Source organism: Triticum dicoccoides, chromosome 1B, assembly GCF_002162155.2.
Source record: "Triticum dicoccoides isolate Atlit2015 ecotype Zavitan chromosome 1B, WEW_v2.0, whole genome shotgun sequence".
Lineage (NCBI taxonomy): Eukaryota > Viridiplantae > Streptophyta > Magnoliopsida > Poales > Poaceae > Triticum > Triticum dicoccoides.
Window position 1 is genome coordinate 142,077,850 of NC_041381.1, and position 14,076 is coordinate 142,091,925.

Genomic DNA, 14,076 nt, shown 5'->3' on the forward strand with positions numbered 1-14,076 from the left:
CTTGTATATCTCTCTCTCCTCCTCAATACAGAAAACTGTTCGGTCATTCTCTCTTCCTCACGTTCTCTAACATGGTATCAGACCAGGACCAAACCCTAGTCCCTCTTCCAGCCGCCACCCATGAAATCGCCGTCGGTGAGGTGATTCAGGCGGATCTGTTTGGTGAGGAGACATCCACATCGCTGCCCCATCCCATCTTCGTCATCAACCTATAGGAGCTGCTCTCCAGCAGCTCCTCTGTGTGTCCTCACAGCTACTCTGTGAGAATACTCCCCCTGCTCTCCAGCAGCCATCTCCAGCAAGCTCTTGGTGCCTTCCCTGCTCTACAGCAAGCTCCAGGCATTCCCCCTCCTATATAGCAAGATCCAGCAAGCTCCTCCTTCTATCCAGTGAGATCCAGCAAGCAGCAGCCAGCCTAGTGGGTTGCTGCTCCTATTTGTGGCTGTCTGCTGCTCATCTCTTGTTGCTGCCTGCAGCTGCTATCAAATTGGGTGTTTCCAGCTACTGGCCGCTCACCACTATGGCAAGAAATGATTTCGGATTTGGTTCTTTGATCATAGATATCAAGCTTGATGGTTCAAACTACAGGGAATGGGCATTTTCTGCCCGGACTGTCTTGAGGACGGCTGGTTTTGTTTCTCATCTGACAGATGATCCACCTAGTCCAAATGATGAGGCAGCAAGGAAGTCTTGGCAAAAGATTGATGATCGTGTGATGGGAGTTTTAATTCTGGGTGTTGAACCCTCACTCCGAATGAGTCTTGAGCATCACACTTCAGCTAAAGAGATATGGAAGTACTTTGAGCAGCGCTACCTTCAGCCCAGTAGTGCACTTCATTTCTCCTTGTTGCAGAATTTACACAACACTCGGCAGCCAGAAGACATGTCCATAGAAGAGTACTATGGAGCTTTCACTCGCATCACTAGGCAGCTAGGTTCCATGGTTCCAAAGGGTAATTCTGGTTGTGAGTCATGTGCAGTGAAGGAAAAGTACGACCATCAGACTCTCATGTTTCAGTTTGTGATGGGTCTCAAGCCAGACTTTGAGAACATTCACACTCAATTGCTTGGTCGTATGACTCCTCCCACCTTGACAGAGGCACTTGCTAGCTTGATCGCTGAGGAGACTCGTCTCCGTTCTCTTGGGACTACTTCTGCGCAGACTCTACACACTAGTGTTCTGGCTTTTCCTCAGCGGCCAGGTGCCTCCAAGGGCACACCTTCAGCTGTCATCTGCTCGTTCTGCAAGAAGGCAGGACACCATAGAGATGGTTGTTTCAAGCTTCATCCAGAGCTGTTAGCTGAGTTTCAGGCTAGACGGGCCCTCAATCAGCAGCGTCGTGCACCCTAGGCTCCTTATCAGCAGCAAGCGAGGGGTGCTTCTGCATCTGTTCTCTCTCAGCCCGCCGTTGCTGCAACCCAGCCTTGGGTTCTGGACTCTGGAGCTTCTTTCCATGTGACCTCTGATCGCTCTCAACTTGTGTCTTGCCAGCCAGTGCGGGATGGTGCCTCTGTTCAGACTACTGATGGTACACCTTGTTCTATTACTCATTAGGGTTCTCTTTGCACATCCAAGTTTTCTGTTCCTGCCATCTCCTTTGCTCCAGAGCTGTCCATGAATCTTATGTCTGTTGGCCAGCTTGCTGATATGAACTACTTTGTTGGTTTTGATGACTCATTTTGTTATGTGCAGGACCGTCAGAGCAAGAGGGTCATTGGAACTGGCCATCGCCGTAGAGGATCCACATCCCTCTACATCCTTGACACCTTACACCTTCCTTCAGCTTCCACCACATCCGCGTTCCGGATGGTTGCATCAACATCAAGATCCACTTCGTCGTTTTCTTTTGCCCAGTGGCGCCATCGCTTAGGTCACTTGTGTGGTTCTCGTTTATCTACCCTTGTTCGACAAGGTGTTTTGGGTCATGTTTCCATAGATGCTGGTTTTCACTATAAGGGTTGTAAGCTAGGGAAACAAATACAGCTTCCATACTCTTCCAGCACTACTCATTCTAGTCATCCTTTTGATTTAGTGCACTCTGATGTATGGGGTCCTTCCCCCTTTGTTTCAAAAGGTGGCCACAAACATTATGTCATATTTGTTGATGATCACTCTCGACATACTTGGGTCTATTTTATGAAGCATCGTTCTGAGTTGTTTTCTATATATAAGGCTTTTGTACATATGGTCCATACTCAGTTTTCCAGTGTTGTTCGTGTTTTTCGTTCTGACTCCGGGGGGGAGTATCTATCTACTGCTTTTCGCGAGTTTCTCTCATCTGAGGGTACTCTCCCTCAGCTTTCATGCCCTGGTGCCCATGCTCAGAATGGTGTTGCTGAGCGTAAGCATCGCCATATTGTTGAGACAGCTCGTACCCTTCTGATTTCTTCCTTTGTCCCCACTCATTTTTGGGGTGAAGCTATCTCAACTGTTGTTTATCTTATCAATCTCCAACCTTCTACTCGCCTTGAGGGCAAGTGTCCTGGTGAGGTTTTGTTTGGTTCTCCTCCCATGTATGACCACCTCCGTGTCTTTGGTTGTACTTGTTATGTTCTTTTAGCACCTCGTGAGCATACCAAGTTGACTGCTCAGTCTGCTGAGTGTGTCTTCCTTGGATATAGTCTTGAACATAAGGGCTACCGTTGCTATGATTCTTCTGCTCGCCGCATTCGCTTTTCTCGCGATGTCACTTTTGTTGAGGATCAACCCTTCTTCTATTCCCCTTCCACTAAATCATCATCCTCAACTTCTTTAGAGTCTACCTCGTTTCTTTCACTTCCACCTATCTTTTTAGATGAGTCCATAGCTGAACAACCTTCCTCTGTCCTAACATCAGAACCATCTCCACCACATGTTTCATCTCCTTCCTCACCAGCTCCTTTCTCTCTTCCACTAGCTCCACCTCTAGATAGTCTTCCTTTCCATTACACTCGTCGTTATTCTACTCCTCCAGCCAGTACTTTCCATTACACTCGTCATTCTAAAGTTCCATGTGACACCCAGTCATCTATGCCTTTGTCTTCTACTCCTCCAGCCAGTACTACTGATCCTTGCACTGACGTCTCTTCTCTAGCAACGCGATACAAGAAGGACTTGTATGCAGGGGTTGTTTCTGAGCCTAGTACCTATCAGGAGGCAGTTGTGTCACCTGAGTGGCAACTGGCTATGTCTGAGGAGCTTGCAGCCTTAGAGCGTACTGGTACATGGGATTTGGTACCATTACCTCCTCGTTCAGTCCCTATCACTTGCAAATGGGTGTATAAGATTAAAACCAAGTCAAATGGTTCTGTGGAACTCTACAAGGCTCGCCTTGTTGCAAGAGGTTTTCAGCAGTCTCATGGGAAAGATTATGATGAGACGTTTGCTCCTGTTGCTCACATGACTTCAGTTCGAACTCTAATTGCTGTGGCTGCTACTCGGTCATGGAAAATTTACCACATGGATGTGAAGAATGCCTTCCTTCATGGTGATTTACATGAGGAGGTTTATATGCAGCCACCTCCAGGTATCAAGGTTCCATTAGGTCATGTTTGTCGTCTTCGAAAGGCTCTTTATGGGCTTAAGCAAGCCCCTCGTGCCTGGTTTGAGCGGTTCAGTTCTGTGATTCAAGCTGCCAGTTTTTCTCCTAGCGAACATGACCCTGCACTCTTCATTCATACATCTGAGCATGGCCGTACATTGCTTCTACTTTATGTAGATGACATGTTGATCACTGGAGATGATGTTGGGTATATTGATTTTGTTAAGAAAAAATTGAGTGAACAATTTAAGATGTCAGATTTGGGGTCTCTCAGCTATTTTCTCGGGATTGAGGTTGAGCACACCGATGATGGTTACTATATCTCCCAGCAAAAGTACACTCAGGATTTGATTCTTCGCTCAGGTCTCACTGACACGCGCATTGCTGCTACACCTATGGAGCTTCATCTGCAGTTGTGTCCTACTGATGGCACTCCTCTTGAGGATCCCTCTCGCTACCGTCACATCGTCGGCAGTCTAGTGTACCTCACAGTGACCAGACCTGACATCGCACATGTAGTCCATATTCTCAGTCAATTTGTCTGTGCTCCCACCTTAGTTCATCATGGTCACCTATTCCGAGTCCTTAGGTATTTAAGGGGAACTACATCTCGCCGCTTGTTCTATGCTAATTCCAGTCAGCTCCAGCTTCATGCTTACTCTGATTCCACTTGGGCGAGTGATCCTATTGATCGTCGCTCGGTCACTGGCTATTGCATATTTCTTGGTACATCTCTCATTGCATGGAAATCAAAGAAGCAAACTGCCGTGTCTCGCTCCAGCGCCGAGGCAGAGCTTAGGGCTCTCTCTACTACTACAGCAGAGATTGTATGGCTTCGCTGGCTATTGGATGATCTTGGTGTCTTATGTCATACACCAACACCTCTTCTTTGTGACAGCACTGCTGCTATTCAGATTGCTAATGACCCAGTCAAGCATGAGTTGACCAAACACATTGGTGTGGATGCATTTTTCACTCGATCTCATTGTCAACAATCCACTGTTAAGCTACAATATGTCCCATCAGAGCTTCAAGTCGCAGATTTCTTCACCAAGGCACAAACTAGAGATCAGCATAGGTTTCACACTCTCAAACTTGGTGTATCAGATGCTCCTGACCCACCTTAAGTTTGAAGGGGGGGTGTTAAGTATATATGTTGTGTTTGTCTTGTACAGGCCCAGGCCCATAGTCTAGAGTGAGGTATGTTGTGTTTGTCTTGTACAGGCCCAGGCCCATAGTCTAGAGTGAGGCCCGGGCCCATGTAACCATGTATATCTCTCTCTCCTCCTCAATACAGAAAACTGTTCGGTCATTCTCTCTTCCTCACGTTCTCTAACAGATGTTTCCCTGACATAACTTTTAGAAATTTTTTAAAAAGCCAACCAAAACTTTCAGCAGTTTCATCATAGAGAAGTGCAGCACCAAACATAATAGTTTTCTTGTGATTATTCACCCCAACAATCAAACCAAATGGACGCCCATCATTTAGTTTCCTATATGTGGTGTAAAAACTTATAACATCACCGAAAGTTGCATAGTCTGAGACCATTTTGGAGTCAGCCCAAAATATATTAGTTATCAAATCGTCCTCATCTACTTGAATTGAATAAAAAAACTTGACATCTTCTGCTACCTTCTTCTCCATGTATTCTAACACTCCCCCTGTATAACCTTTCGCTGCTTGCAATGTTCTTTTTGAGTACAAACAATTTTTCATGTCTTGAGGGATAAAACCAAGGTTTTCTTGTCCACATGCTTCTTTGGCCATAAGATCAATAGTTGCTTTATTTGAAATGCCTACAGACTTTGAGACCTCTGCAGCCGCTATTTGTGCATCTGTCACTTTTCTGTGAGATCTCAAGTATTGGGCCATGGTTCCAGTAGCAAGAATGTGGTTATGTGTCTCCTCAAATTCGTAAACTTGATAAAATCCATTCCTAAGACTTATTTTCATATGTGCATTACATCCACATCGTGATTCAGGCCTACTATAACTGAATGTATCTTCTCTCTTATCTTCAGCACGAGTTCCTAATAGTTTAAATTATTGTCTTAGTGCATCTAAAAATTATTATACTCCAAACAAATTACAAGTAGTCCATGCCTTGACGAGAACAGAAAAATGTTCTCTGTTGTATTGTATTGGAGTTCTTTACTTTATACTTACTGCCTCTCCGAATGCTAAAACCCATAATTTCAGCATACTTGTTATAAAAGGAATAAGCCTCTTCATCAGATAAAAAATTCATTCCAATCTTTGGTACCCTTTCATTAATACGATCGTTCGCATTGCTAGCTGCGGTTTCTTGCACATCATGTATCAATCAATATACATTTTAGTTAATACACAGATGTTTAACAACCATGTTTATTTGCCATCAGAGAAAATGAGGATATGAAGACAAAAAATCACTAGGAAGATGAAAAGGAGGATATGAAGAATACAAGAATCTCACTGTTGGTGGTTCTGATCCATTATCATCATGGTTCCCATGACCACCCCCTGGAGAAGCCATCAGGGAAGGACAAGAAGATCCTTCGCTTCAATCTCTAGGCCGCTCTAGACTCAGAGACGTTGCATCTGCTTATGCTGTTGATTGATGAATGATAAAGATGATAGATCCTTCGGATCGGAGTAGGCTAGATCATCCGGTGAACCTACCTTCTCCAGGTGCTGACGAGCTCGATCCAGCATCGGCCATGGAGATGGCGGAGTGTGGGCGAGGTGGTGGCGGCGGAGCTTCCCGTCGGCCTAGCGCAAAACCCTAGATCGGATTGGTGTGTTGGTGGTGTTGTGGTGCACGGTCAACCTCATGATGCGTGCCCCGGCACCCCATCTCTTTATATTGCGCTGGCGACAGGGGCCACCAACCATGGTTTGGTTGGGCACCCCCGATCAGGGCGCGAGTCAGGGGCCTGTTCGAGCCGTTGGGCTCAATCGGGAGGAGATCAACCTAACATTCTCCCCCTTGATCTCAACTTTACTTTTAACCTTATACTTTTTATTTTATTTGTTTCATCGCATATTGGTACATAGAGCATGTTTCATCGTCACAGCTCAATTGCTGATAGAATCATTCACCTACAACATATGTTTTGTTCAGAAACAAATTCTGTTCCTTTTGGGCCTATCCAGGAATCATAAGGCTTTCCCTTAAACCCATGCCGGCTAAGTGTTCCTTGAACAAATTGGGTGGTAAGCCTTTCGTTAGCGGATTCGCAAGCATATCTTTTGTCTTTATATGCTCGAGACTTATAGTTTGATCCTGGATTTTATCTTTCACAACATAATACTTTATCTCTATTGTTTTGGCAGCATTACTCGACTTGTTGTTGTGAGCATAAAATACCGTGGGCTGATTGTCGCAGTACATATTTAGTGGTTTGTGAATACAATCTACCACTTTCAAGTCGGGTACAAATTTCTTTAGCCATATCGCCTGCCCCGTGGCTTCGAAGCATGCTATGAATTCTGCATACATCATGGATGATGCAACTATCGACTGTTTGGAGCTTTTTCATGAAATAGCTCCCCCAGCGAGGGTGAATACGTATCCTGACGTGGATTTTCTATCATCTTTGTCCCCCGCAAAATCTGCGTATGAATACCTTTTTATCTCTAGGGAATCAGATTTCATGTATGTTAGCATGTAGTCCTTCGTGCCTTGCGCATACGCAATGCTTTCTTTACCATCTTCCAGTGCTCTATGCCTGGATTCTCTTGATATCTACCGAGTACCCCGGTGATAAAGGCTAAGTCAGGGCGAGTGCACACGTGTGCATACTGCAAGCTGCCAACTGCCAAAGCATATGGTACTCCTTTCATTTGATCGATCTCATACTGGTTCTTGGGACATTGAAATTTCCCAAAACTATCTCCCTTAACTATAGGAGCAGGTGTGGCTTTACTCGCATGCATATTATACTTTTTAAGAACCTTTTCTAAATATGCTTTCTAAAATAGTCCTAAGACTCCATTGTTTCTATCTCGGTGAATTTCTATGCCCAAAACATATGATGCTTCACCAAGATCTGTTATGTCAAAATTCGAGGATAAGAACTTCTTTGTTTCTTGTAGTAGACTAACATCACTGCTAGCAAGCAGAATGTCATCCACATACAAGATTAGGAAAATATATTTCCCATTTTTAAACTTTTCATAAATGCAGTTATCCTCAATATTTTCTTTAAATCCAAAACTTTTAATTGTTTGATTAAACTTTAAATACCACTGCCTAGAGGCTTGCTTTAATCCATAAATGGATTTCTTTAGGCGGCATCCCATATTTTCCTTGCCTTACTCTTGGGTTGTTTCATGTTGACATTTTCCTTTAAATCTCCGTTGAGAAATGTCGTCTTTACATCCATTTGATGTAACTCTAAATCAAAATGAGAAACTAATGCCATTATGATTCTGAAGGAATCCTTACATGAGACCGGAGAAAATGTCTCTTTGTAATCTATCCCTTCTCTTTGTGTAAATCCTTTTGCCACGAGTCATGCTTTATATTTTTCTACATCCCCTTTAGAGTCATACTTAATTTTGTAGACCCATTTGCAGCCTACTGTTTTGGCTCCTTTAGGAATTTCCTCTAAGTCCCAAACATCTTTGGAACTCATTGAATTCATATCGTCTTCCATTGCCTTCATCCACATTGATGAATGAGGGCTTCTCATGGCTTCTTCATATGAGGTGGGATCTTTTTCCACATGAACCATTTATGTGTTATAAACTTTAAAGTCAGTAGAAATAGCTGACTTTCTTGGTCTTGTAGACCTTCTAAGGGCCTCAGTTTCTGGCACATTCTGTGCCTCAACTCCTGGCACTTCTTCTAAAATATGCTGCTGCACCTCCCTTTCATGCTCAACAACGGGTTCAGTCGGCTCCTGACGGACAGGTTCCGGGTCTGCCCCCATAGTTTTCATGGGTGGAGTTGCAACTGCTAGTGAGAAAAATGGCTCCTGAATCATCGGATTAGGTGCATGCACCCTCTTCTCCTCAAGATCAATTTTCCGAGCTACCAAGCTCCCCCTCATCATTTCGTCCTCTAAGAAGACTGCATGTCTCGTTTCTACAAACTTTGTATATTTCTTTGGGCAGTAGAAACGAAAACCCTTTGATTTGTCTGGATAGCCAATGAAGTGGCAACTCACTGTTTTGGGATCTAGCTTTGCAATGTTTGGATTAAACATTTTGGCCTCAGCAGGGCACCCCCACACCCTGAAGTGTTGTAGAGAAGGCACCCTTCCTGTCCATAGCTCGTATGGTGTTTTGGGCACTGATACGTCTCCAACGTATCTACTTTTCCAAACACTTTTGCCCTTGTTTTGGAGTCTAACTTTCATTATTTGAATGAAACTAACCCGGACTGACGTTGTTTTCAGCAGAACTGCCATGATGTTGTTTCATGTGTAGAAAAGAAAAGTTCTCGGAATGTCCTGGAAATCCACGGAGGCAGTTTTCAGATTTAATAAGAATTTTTGGCAAAAGAATCAAGGTCAGGGGGCCCACGGGCTGTCCATGAGATAGGGGGGCGCCCCCCCTAGGGGCGCGCCCTCCTATCTCGTGGGCCCCCGGACATCCTCCGACCTCAACTCCAACTCCATATATACCGTCTCGGGGAGAAAAAAATCAAGGAGAAAGTTTCATCGCGTTTCACGACACGGAGCCACTGCCAAGCCCTAATCTCTCTCGGGAGGGCTGATCTGGAATCCGTTCGGGGCTCCGGAGAGGGGGATTCGTCGCCGTCGTCATCATCAACCATCCTACATCACCAATTTCATGATGCTCACCGCCGCGCGTGAGTAATTCCATCGTAGGCTTGCTGGACGGTGATGGGTTGGATGAGATTTACCATGTAATCAAGTTAGTTTTGTTAGGGTTTGATCCCTAGTATCCACTATGTTCTGAGATTGATGTTGTTATGACTTTACTATGCTTAATGCTTGTCATTAGGGCCCGAGTGCCATGATTTCAGATCTAAACCTATTATGTTTTCATGAATATATGTGTGTTCTTGATCCTATCTTGCATCTATAGTCACCTATTATGTGTTATGATCCGACAACCCCGAAGTGACAATAATCGGGATACTCCTCGGTGATGATCGTAGTTTGAGGACTTCATGTATTCACTATGTGTTAATGCTTTGGTCCTGTTCTCTATTAAAAGGAGGCCTTAATATCCCTTAGTTTCCACTAGGACCCCGCTGCCACGGGAGGGTAGGAGAAAAGATGTCATGCAAGTTCTTTTCCATAAGCACGTATGACTATTTACGGAATACATGCCTACATTACATTGATGAATTGGAGCTAGTTCTATATCAGCCTATGTTATAACTATTGCATGAAGAATCGCATCCGGCATAATTATCCATCATTGATCCATTACCTACGAGCTTTTCACATATTGTTCTTCGCTTATTTACTTTTCCGTTGCTACTGTTACAACTACTATAAAAACTCAAAAACATTTATCTTTTCTGTTGCTACTGTTACCATTACTGTCATACCACTCTTGCTACTAAATACTTTGCTGCAGATACTAAGTTATCCAGGTGTGGTTGAATTGACAACTCAACTGCTAATGCTCAAGAATATTCTTTGGCTCCCCTTGTGTCGAATCAATAAATTTGGGTTGTACTTCACCGTCGAAAGCTGTTGCTATCCCCTACACTTATGGGTTATCAAGACTAATTTCTGGCGTCGTTGCCGGGGAGCATAGCTCTATTCTCTGAGTCACTTGGGATTTATATCTGTTGATCACTATGAAGAACTTGAAAGACGCTAAGACCAAGATTTTTCCCTCAACTACGAGGGGAGGTAAGGAACTGCCATCTAACTCTGCACTAGATTCTCCTTCCGTTATTAGTAGGCTTACGACACCTAAACCTGCTACTGCTATGAATTTTGATATGTCGCATGTTATTGATGATGCCACTTCTGCTATGCATGATGAAACTACTTCTGTGCGTGATACTACTTTGCCATTAGGTGAATTTCTTGATGAACAACTTGCTAGAGTTAGGGGGAACGAAAATGTTGAAGATGCTATTGATGATAGTGATGATGAACGTTTCCCCAATGATTATGTTTTACCTGTTGTTCCTAAGGGTTATGTTATGAATGAAAAAGTTGCTATGGAAATTCTTGCTTGCAATGATAGATCCGATCTTAAGAAATTATTAGCTAAATGGAAGCAGCAGTCTCTTAATGCTAGAATGAAACCCGATCCTACTTTTGTTACTTCACCTATCTGTGTTACTGATAAGGATTATGAATTCTTTGTTGATCCTGATATTATTACTTTAGTTGAATCTGATCCTTTTTATGGCCTTGAATCTGAAACTGTTGTGGCACATCTTACCAAGTTGAATGATATAGCCACCCTATTTACTCATGATGAGAAGTCTCGCTATTTATATATCCTTAAGATATTTCCGTTCTCATTAAAGGGTGATGCTAAGACTTGGTATAATTCTCTTGCTCTTGGTTGTGTGCGTAGTCCCCAGGATATGATTTATTACTTCTCTGCTAAATATTTCCCTGCTCATAAGAAACAAGTTGCCTTGCGGGAAATATATAATTTTATGCAAATCAAAGAAGAGAGTCTCCCACAAGCTTGGGGGAGGCTTCTCCGGTTGCTTTATGCTTTGCCTGATCATCATCTTAAGAAAAATGAAATATTTGATATCTTTTATAATTGACTAACCGATGCTTCCAAGGACGACTTGGATAGTTGTGTTGGTTGTGTTTTCAGGGAAAGAACAGTCGACGAAGCTGAAATACTATTGAATAATATGTTGACTAATGAAAATAATTGGACTCTTCCCGAGCCAGTTCCTGAAGTAATTCCTAAACCAATTGAGCCAACTCCTGAGCCTATTCCTAAACCCACTCCGAAGAAGAGAGGTGTTTTATTTCTCAGTCCTGAAGATATGCAAGAGGCAAAGAAATCAATGAAAGAAAAAGGTATTAAAGCTGAAGATGTTAAGAATTTACCTCCTATTAAAGAAATACATGGTCTGAATATACCGCCTGAAGAACTACAATGTCTTGATAACCCGACACAGGTAGTGAAGGTAAAGTCTCTCTATAGATACGATAAAGTTGAAATACCCTCTACTAAATTTCATAGCCCATGCTTAGATGAATTTGATGACTTTATGGTTAGACAAGAAAGTTTTAATGCTTATGTTGGTAGAGAGTTAAAGAATAATGCTTTCGAGATAGGACGCGTAGGTGATAATCTGGCTAGAGTTAAAGATGAACTTCACCACGTTAGCAAATATGCTTCTATGGTTGCTACTCAAGCTGAGCAAGTACTCAAAGCTCAAAATGATTTGCTTGATGAATTGAATAATAAAAATGACTTTGTTGTTAGAGTGGCTACTAGAACTGGTAGAATGACTCAGGAATCTTTGTATCCTGAAGGCCACCCTAAGAGAATTGAGCAAGATTCTCAGAGAAATAATTTAGAGGCACCTAGTTCTTCTAAGAAGAAGAAGAAGAAAAACGATAGAACCTTACATGCTTCTAGTGAACCTACTATAGACACACCTGAGAATCCTAATGATATTTCTATTTCTGATGCTGAAACGCAATCAGGTGATGAACATGAACCTAGTAATAATGTTAATGATAATGTTCATGTTGATGCTCAACCTAGCAAAGATAATGATGTGAGATTGAACCTGCTGTTGATCTTGATAACCCACAATCAAAGAATCAGTGTTATGATAAGAGAGATTTTGTTGCTAGGTAGCACGGTAAAGAAAGAGAACCATGGGTTCAGAAAAACATGCCCTTTCCTCCTAAACCATCCAAGTCAAAGGATGATGAGGATTTTGAGCGTTTTGCTGAAATGATTAGACCTATTTTCTTACGCATGCGCTTAACTGATATGCTTAAAGCAAATCCTTATGCTAAATATATGAAGGATATCATCACAAATAAAAGAAAGATACCGGAAGCTGAAATTTCCACCATGCTTGCTAATTACACTTTTAAGGGTGGAATACCAAAGAAACTTGGAGATCCGGGTGTACCAACTATACCATGCTCTATTAAAAGAAATTATGTTAGAACTGCTTTATGTGATCTTGGAGCCGGTGTTAGTGTTATGCCTCTCTCTTTATATCGTAGACTTGAATTGAATAAGTTGACACCTACTGAAATATCTTTGCAAATGGCTGATAAATCAACTGCTATACCTGTCGGTATTTGTGAGGATGTGCTTGTTGTGGTTGCAAATGTCACTATTTTAACGGACTTTGTTATTCTTGATATTCCCGAGGACGATAGTATGTCTATTATCCTTGGTAGACCTTTTCTTAATACTGCAGGGGCTGTTATTGATTGCAACAAAGGCAATGTCACTTTTCATGTGAATGGTAATGAGCATACGGTACACTTTCCAAGGAAACAATCTCAAGTTCATAGCATCAATTCTATTGAAAAAGTTCCAACTATCATTTTTTGAGGTTTTGAATTTCCTCTCCCTACTCTCAAGAAAAAGTATGTTATTCTTATTGTTGGGGATTTTCATATCCCCGTTGAGAAAAAGAAATATGCTTAGAAGAATGTACCAAGGAGGTTCCTCGGCAAAGAAAGGGCCCAGGATTGCTATACGTGAACAAGATGTTAACTTGCCAAGGGACACAAATGTACGGGCTTGCGAGTGGACATCTGATGATTTTATGGTCGAAGCAGGCTTCAAGGAGGAATTTGACATGTATGTGTGTAATGCCGAGTTGGAGGACTTCTTACAAGATAAGTGTCCTCAATTATCAATTGACTGATTCCTTTGTGCGGAGGTTCGAATATATTTCTTCGCGTAATTCTCCTAGTGTTATGTTTGATATTTATGATACATCTTATACCATGGATTTAGAGGATTTTACAACTGCCTGCAAACTCCCGCAGTGGGGTAATATTAATGATCCTCCCAAATCTGAAGTTAGAAATTTTCTTGCTAGTATTACTATGGGAGAATCTAGGGACGTAACACAAGCTACCATAGGGAGCATTCATTTTCCTGCTATACATTACTTTGCTCTCTTTATTGGTAAATGCATTAACGGTAAGGACGAAGTAAGTCACTTGTGTGCCCCTGATCTTTGTGTCCTCAAGAGTGTTGTGTCTGGTTATAGAGGTTATAACTTGGGGGCAATAGTTGCACGTAGGTTGCATAATAATAGTAAAAAGGAAAATTTCTTTGGAGGAATTTATGCAACCTGTGTGGCAAATTTTCTTAATATAGCTCCACGAGAGGGGGATATGATTGTACCTCTTGCTTATTTAGATAAAGAAGCTATGTTTGATCATCCATTTCTTGAGAGAAATGAACAATTCCTCCATTATCGACTAATCTATGATAGACACAACGTCGTCCCTGTCACTCTTCCTGCCCCCTACCTTTTTGATTATCAGGCAAGAGGAGGATATGTTATCACCAGGGAAGAAGCCACTGAATATGAGAGGGGAATGGAGGCAGCTCGCCAACACGCTGCTGCCCAGGAGGCCATTGCCTCTGCATCTCAGTACAATCCCAGTT